The sequence below is a fragment of the Pristiophorus japonicus genome, chromosome 6 (genome assembly GCF_044704955.1).
Source record: "Pristiophorus japonicus isolate sPriJap1 chromosome 6, sPriJap1.hap1, whole genome shotgun sequence".
Taxonomy (NCBI): Eukaryota; Metazoa; Chordata; class Chondrichthyes; family Pristiophoridae; genus Pristiophorus; species Pristiophorus japonicus.
Genome location: NC_091982.1, coordinates 255074124 through 255081410, shown reverse-complemented (window position 1 = coordinate 255081410; position 7287 = coordinate 255074124). Strand labels below are relative to the sequence as shown.

Below are 7287 nucleotides of genomic sequence, written 5' to 3'. Positions count from 1 at the left end.
CGGGGGAGGAGAAGGAGTGTTTTGATTGGGGTGGTGGGGGGAGAACTTTAAAAAAACTTGATTCTGGCATAAAGGTAGGACTTCTATTTTTTATTTGTTATTGATCGATTGCTTATTACTTTTTGTGGTTTGTTTAGTGCTTTGTAAGTCTTGGTGCATGTCCTCTCAGCTTCCTTGTATTTTTTATTTGTTATTGAATGCTTATTTTTGTGCTATGTTTAGGGCTTTGTAAGTCTTGGTGCTTTAAATGTACTAACTTGCGCCGAATTCTTAATTGCCCGCAATGTTTTTCAGAGCTGGCCACATACGATGACCTAAGTCGATTTGGTGTAAGTGTTATCTGGCCAAAGTGGCATAAATGGCCAAAACTAGTGTAAGTGTCTGGGAACGCCCCCTTTTGGAAAAAAAAACTGAACTAAAAAAAAATCATACCTTACTGACTTACTCAGGAGCAAATTTTGGGAGGAAAATGGCACTTTTTAAACTTACGCCAGAAAAACAACTTACTCCAAAAAAAATTGATGCAAGTCATGGCCAAAATTTGGCCCATTATGCTGAGTGGCTTGAGGAGTTTAATCAAAGTCGCAGATTGACAATATGGATCGGATCATTAGCAATGGGTATATCACTGATTGTTGGTAGGTGTGTCATTTATTCCTGTAATTTTTTTTGTTGAAAATAGATTTATTAATAGCATTTTAGGGATGTACCTGCACATCAAATAGATGCGAGTGATATAGTTCATGACACAATCAGATACCACTCTCAACCAAACTGCCTGTGGTAGAAAATGCAATGTGTGGTGTCAGTGGGTGAGCAATTGGTCATCATGTTAACTCATGCACACGGCTCAGCAGCCAGTTGCTGATCAATATCAGTCGAGGCCTGGGACCAGGTGGCTTAGGTGAGGACTCATTCGGGAAAGAAAACAAAATGGATGGAAAATGTTTTCTTAGTGTATAAAAAGGCATTAGAATCAACAAATTCCCAAAAATGTAAACATGAAATATTCCAGTTAGAAGAAAACTTTTGGCTCAATAGGTGAGTAAAGTATTTGGATCATTTCAAGGCTGAGTGAAACCAGTCTCTGAGCTCCCGACCAGAGAGTTTGCTTAAGTGGCCATTGCGTAATTTTTGAACACTTCAAATTTCAAATAGAACATTGTAGAACTGTGAAAATGGACATGGCAAAACATAACATGAAAGACTAAGCTATCAGATAATGTAGATTGTTTACGAATCTATGTTTATTACTTTACATTAGCTTTACTCCTGAAAATATCTCTTGAAATGTCTTGAGACTATAATGTGTCACCTTGCAATGATCCATTTGGGAGGAATGACAATGGAAAATCCATCTACTTGCATTGGCACTAGTGCAGGGGATAATCACAACCAGCAATAAAACTGAATGTGTAGACATCAAGACGCCTCTGTGATATCTTCAGGGAGCTCACAACACACACAGCCTTAAGATGGCAGAATCTTCCAGAAGTCACCAGTCAGGTGACCTGTGCCCTTTATTATAAACAGCACTGGCTGCAATGCCACATGAGTCCACAGTGTGGAGCTATATTTATTACACTTCCCCCTCCTGAATGAAGAAGTACTTATAACAAACAATCATCATACATAACTTGCATGGTTATACATAACAAAAGATATGGATTTATTTTGCCATATTTAGAAATCAAGCTTAACCACTTGTTTTCTGTGTCGAAGAGGATACCTTCACTCTCGACCAGAACCTTCCAAACATGGTGTCGAATTTAAACTCATTCGAGGCTGATCCTGAGAAAAGATTTCCTCCAAGGGATGCCCTTGATTTCCATTTGAACTCTCTCTAACTTCTGCCTGACTCGGACTCAGACTTAAATTCTGACTTTCTCTTGGATTTGTTTCCAGTACATTGGATGTAGGATATGCTACTTGTGTATCAAAACTATCTGATGCGTCAGAAATAATTGAATCATTCCCACCTTCAACTACTTCCACATCTGTTCATAAAATATGATCAATGTGAACAAACCTAACCTGTCAAACATCTTGACCAAATATGTGCGAGGACCACATATCCTCACCACTCTTCCTAGTAACCACTTTAACCATTTATGGTGATGGTTCTTCACTTTCACCTTCTGATTTAATTTCACACTTCTCTCTTTTACTCTACCTCTATCATGATTCTCTTTCTGTCCTAATTGTGTCTCTTCTACGGACTGTGCCAAGTTTGGTTTTAACAACGAGAATCTGGTTTGTGGCTGTCTTTTCAGAAACAACTCTGCTGGTGTTCTACCAGTAGTTGTGTGAGGAGTATTATGATATGTAATTAGGAAATTAGCCAATTTGTGGTCCAATGACAACTGTCGTTTCTTTGGATTAGGATCCAACATCTGTTTGATGAGGGTACATTTTACAATTTGTACAGTGCGCTCTGCTGCACCATTTGAAGCAGGATGGTATGGTGGAATCTTGGTATGTTTCACACCATTTTTGCTCGTGAACTGTGTAAATTTTCTGAACGAAATTGTGGTACATTATCAGAAACAATTTCTTCTGGGAGGCCAAATGTAGAAAATAATCTTCGTAAAATGTCTAATGTTTTACTTGTTATTTTCCACATTGGAAACGCCTTGACCCACTTCGAATGCCTATCAATCACAATGAACAATTGTTGTCCTTCTAGCTCAGCAAAATCAATATGCAGCCTTTGCCACACCCTGGGAGGCCATTTCCATGGCTGTAATGGTACTGTTTGTGGTTGCTTGCTTACCGATTGACATGTCGTACACTGACTGATGATGTACTCTATATCTTTATCAAGACCTGGCCACCATAAGTAATTGCGTGCAAAACTCTTGGTCAAGCACATTCCCAGGTGCTGGTCATGGAGGTCTCCGAATAATTTGGACCTGAATTTATTTAGTATAACCACTTTTGCACCCAACATGATACAATCTTTATCGACTGATAATTCATTTCTATGAATGAAGAATGGATGAATATCTTTGTCTATTACCTGGTTGGCCATCCATTTGCAATATAATCATACACCTTTGACATAACTGGGTCATGTTTGGTTGCTCTACCAATCTCTTCAGCTGTGACTGGCAGTTCATCAATGTATGAAAAATAGAACACTTCTTCCCTATCAGGTGTAACTTGTGATGGGGAAAGCAATCTAGACATTGTATCAGCATTACTGTGATCAGCTGATCGTCTGTACTCAATATCATATGTAAATGCTGACAAAATCAAAGCCCATCTCTGCATTCGGGCTGCAGCTAATGTTGGAACTGGGGACTTTGGATGGAGGATTGCTGTCAGGGGCTTATGGTCTGTAACGATGGTAAACTTACGACCATACAAGTATTTATGGAACTTTTTGACCCCAAAAATTAATGCCAAAGCTTCCCTTTCGATTTGCGCATAATTACGCTCACTGGCACTGAGATTGCATGAAGCAAAAGCAATTACATAGAAACATAGAAAATAGGTGCAGGAGTAGGCCATTCGGCCCTTCAAGCCTGCACCACCATTCAATATGATCATGGCGGATCATGCAACTTCAATACCCCATTCCTGCTTTCTCTTTATACTCCTTGATCCCTTTAGCCGTAAGGGCCACATCTAACTCCCTATTGCATATATGTAACGGACTGGCCTCAACAATGTTCTGTGGTAGAGAATTCCACAGGTTCACAATACTCTGAGTGAAGAAGTTTCTCCTCATCTCGGTCCTAAATGGCTTACCCCTCAACCTTAGGGTGTGACCCCTGGTTCTGGACTTCCCCAATATCGGGAACATTCTTCCTGCATCTAACCTGTCCAATCCCGTCAGAATGTTATATGTTTCGAGGAGATCCCCTCTCATTCTTCTAAATTCCAGTGAATATAAACCTAGTCGTTCCAGTCTTTCTTCATATGTCAGTCCTGCCAAATGTAGTAAGACCTCCCTGCTCCTATACTCAAAACCCCTCGCTATGAAGGCCAGCATGCCATTTGCTTTCTTTACTGCCTGCTGTACCTGCTTGCCTAACTTCAATGACTGATAGAAACATAGAAACATAAAAAATAGGTGCAGGAGTAGGCCATTCGGCCCTTCGAGCCTGCACCGCCATTCAATAAGGTCATGGCTGATCGTCACCTCAGTACCCCTTTCCGGCTTTCTCTCCATACCCTTTGATCCCTTTAGCCATAAGGGCCATATCTAACTCCCTCTTGAATATATCCAATGAACTGGCATCAACAACTCTCTACGGTAGAGAATTCCACAGGTTAACAATTCTCTGAGTGAAGAAGTTTCTCCTCATCTCGGTCCTAAATGGCTTACCCCTTATCCTTAGACTATGTCCCCTGGTTCTGGACTTCCCCAACATCAGGGACATTCTTCCCGCATCTAACCTGTCCAGTCCCGTCAGAATTTTATATGTTTCTAAGAGATCCCCTCTCATCCTTCTAAACTCCATTGAATACAGGCCCAGTCGATCCAGTCTCTCCTCATACATCAGTCCTGCCATCCCGGGAATCAGTCTGGTGAACCTTCGCTACACTCCCTCAATAGCAAGAACGTCCTTCCTCAGATTAGGAGACCAAAACTGAACACAATATTCCAGGTGAAGCCTCACCAAGGCCCTGTACAACTGCAATAAGACCTCCCTGCTCCTATACTCAAATCCCCTAGCTATGAAGGCCAACATGCCATTTGCCTTCTTCACCGCCTGCTGTACCTGCATGCCAACTTTCAATGACTGATGTACCATGACACCCAGGTCTTGTTGTACCTCCCCTTTTCCTAATCTGCCGCCATTCAGATAATATTCTGCCTTCGTGTTTTTGCCACCAAAGTGGATAGCCTCACATTTATCCACATTATATTGCATCTGCCATGCATTTGTCCACTCACCTAACCTGTCCAAGTCACCCTGCAGCCTCTTAGCATCCTCTTCACAGTTCACACCACCACCCAGCTTAGTGTCATCTGCAAACTTGGAGATATTACACTCAATTCCTTCATCTAAATCATTGATGTATATTGTAAATAGCGGGGGTCCCAGCACTGAGCCCTGCGGCACCCCACTAGTCACTGCCTGCCATTCTGAAAAGGACCCGTTTATCCCGACTCTCTGCTTCCTGTCTGCCAACCAGTTCTCTATCCATGTCAGTACATTAGCCTCAATACCATGTGCTTTAATTTTGCACACCAATCTCTTGTGTGGGACCTTGTCAAAAGCCTTTTGAAAGTCCAAATACACCACATCCACTGGTTCTCCCTTGTCCACTACACTAGTTATATCCTCAAAAATTTCTAGAAGATTTGTCAAGCATGATTTCCCTTTCATAAATCCATGCTGACTTGGACCGATCCTGTTACTGCTTTCCAAATGCGCTGCTATTTCATTTTTAATAATTGATTCCAACATTTTCTCCACTACTGATGTCAGGCTAACTGGTCTATAATTCCCTATTTTCTCTCTTCCCCCCTTTCTTAAAAAGTGGTGTTACATTAAACCCTCCAGTCCATAGGAACTGATCCAGAGTCGATAGACTGCTGGAAAATGATCACCAATGCATCCACTATTTCTAGGGCCACTTCCTTAAGTACTCTGGGATGCAGACTATCAGGCTCTGGGGATCTATCGGCCTTCAATCCCATCAATTTCCATAACACAATTTCCTGACGAATAAAGATTTCCTTCAGCTCCTCCTTCTCACTAGACCCCCGGTCCCCTAGTATTTCCGGAAGGTTATTTGTGTCTTCTTTCATGAAGACAGAACCAAAGTATTTGTTCAATTGGTCTGCCATTTCTTTGTTTCCCATTATAAATTCACATGATTCTGACTGCAAGGGACCTATGTTTGTCTTCACTAATCTTTTTCTCTTCACATATCTATAGAAGCTTTTGCAGTCAGTTTTATGTTCCCAGCAAGCTTCCTCTCATACTCTATTTCCCTCTCCTAATTAAACCCTTTGTCCTCCTCTGTTGAATTCTAAATTTCTCCCAGTCCTCAGGTTTGCTGCTTTTTCTGGCCAATTTATATGCCTCTTCCTTGGATTTAACTCTATCCTTAATTTCCCTTGTTAGCCACAATTGATACACCTTCCCCGTTTTATTTATACTCCGGACCGGGATGTACAATTGTTGAAGTTCATCCATGTGATCTTTAAATGTTTGCCATTGCCTATTCACCGTCTACCCTTTAAGTATCATTCGCCAGTCTATTCTAGCCAATTCACGTCTCATACCATCGAAGTTATCTTTCCCTAAGTTCAGGACCCTAGTCTCTGAATTAACTGTGTCACTCTCCATCTTAATAAAGAATTCTACCATATTTTGGTCACTCTTTCACAAGATTGCTAATTAGTCCTTTCTCATTACACATCACCCAGTCTAGGATGGCCAGCCCTCTAGTTGGTTCCTCGACATATTGGTCCAGAAAACCATCCCTAATACACTCCAGGAAATCCTCCTCCACCGCATTGCTACCAGTTTGGTTAGCCCAACCTATATGTAGATTAAAGTCGCCCATGATAACTGCTGTACCTTTATTGCACACATCCCTAATTTCTTGTTTGATGCTGTCTCCAACCTCACTACTACTGTTTGGTGGTCTGTACACAACTCCCACTAGCGTTTTCTGCCCTTTGGTATTCTGCAGCTCTACCCATACAGATTCCACATCATCCAAGCTAATGTCCCTCCTTACTATAGCATTAATTTCCTCTTTAACCAGCAACGCTACCCCACCTCCTTTTCCTTTCTGTCTTTCCTTCCTGAATGTTGAATACCCCTGGATGTTGAGTTCCCAGCCTTGGTCACCCTGGAGCCATGTCTCCGTGATGCCAATTATATCATATTCATTAATAGCTGCCTGCGCAGTTAATTCGTCCACCATATTACGAATACTCCTCGCATTGAGGCACAGAGCCTTCAGGCTTGTCTTTTTAACACACTTTGCCCCTTTAGAATTTTGCTGTAATGTGGCTCTTTTTGCTTTTTGCCTTGGGTTTCTCTGCCCTCCACTTTTACTTTTCTTCTTTCTATCTTTTGCTTCTGCCCCCATTCTACTTCCCTCTGTCTCCCTGCATAGGTTCCCATCCCCCTGCCATATTAGTTTAACCCCCTCCCCAACAACACTAGCAAACACTCCCCCTAGGACATTAGTTCCGGTTCCGGTGCAGACTGTCTGGTTTGTACTGGTCCCACCTCCCCCAGAACCGGTGCCAATGTCCCAGGAATTTGAATCCCTCCCTCCTGCACCACTCTTCAAGCCACGTATTCATCT

General features: G+C 41.9%; 1 pseudogene; it reads left to right on the top strand.

Annotated features, from left to right (window-relative positions):
* The first annotated feature begins 469 nt into the window (after positions 1–469).
* The window catches only part of LOC139266302 (monocarboxylate transporter 14-like), a 54938-nt pseudogene continuing 48120 nt past the window's right edge, over positions 470–7287 (top strand).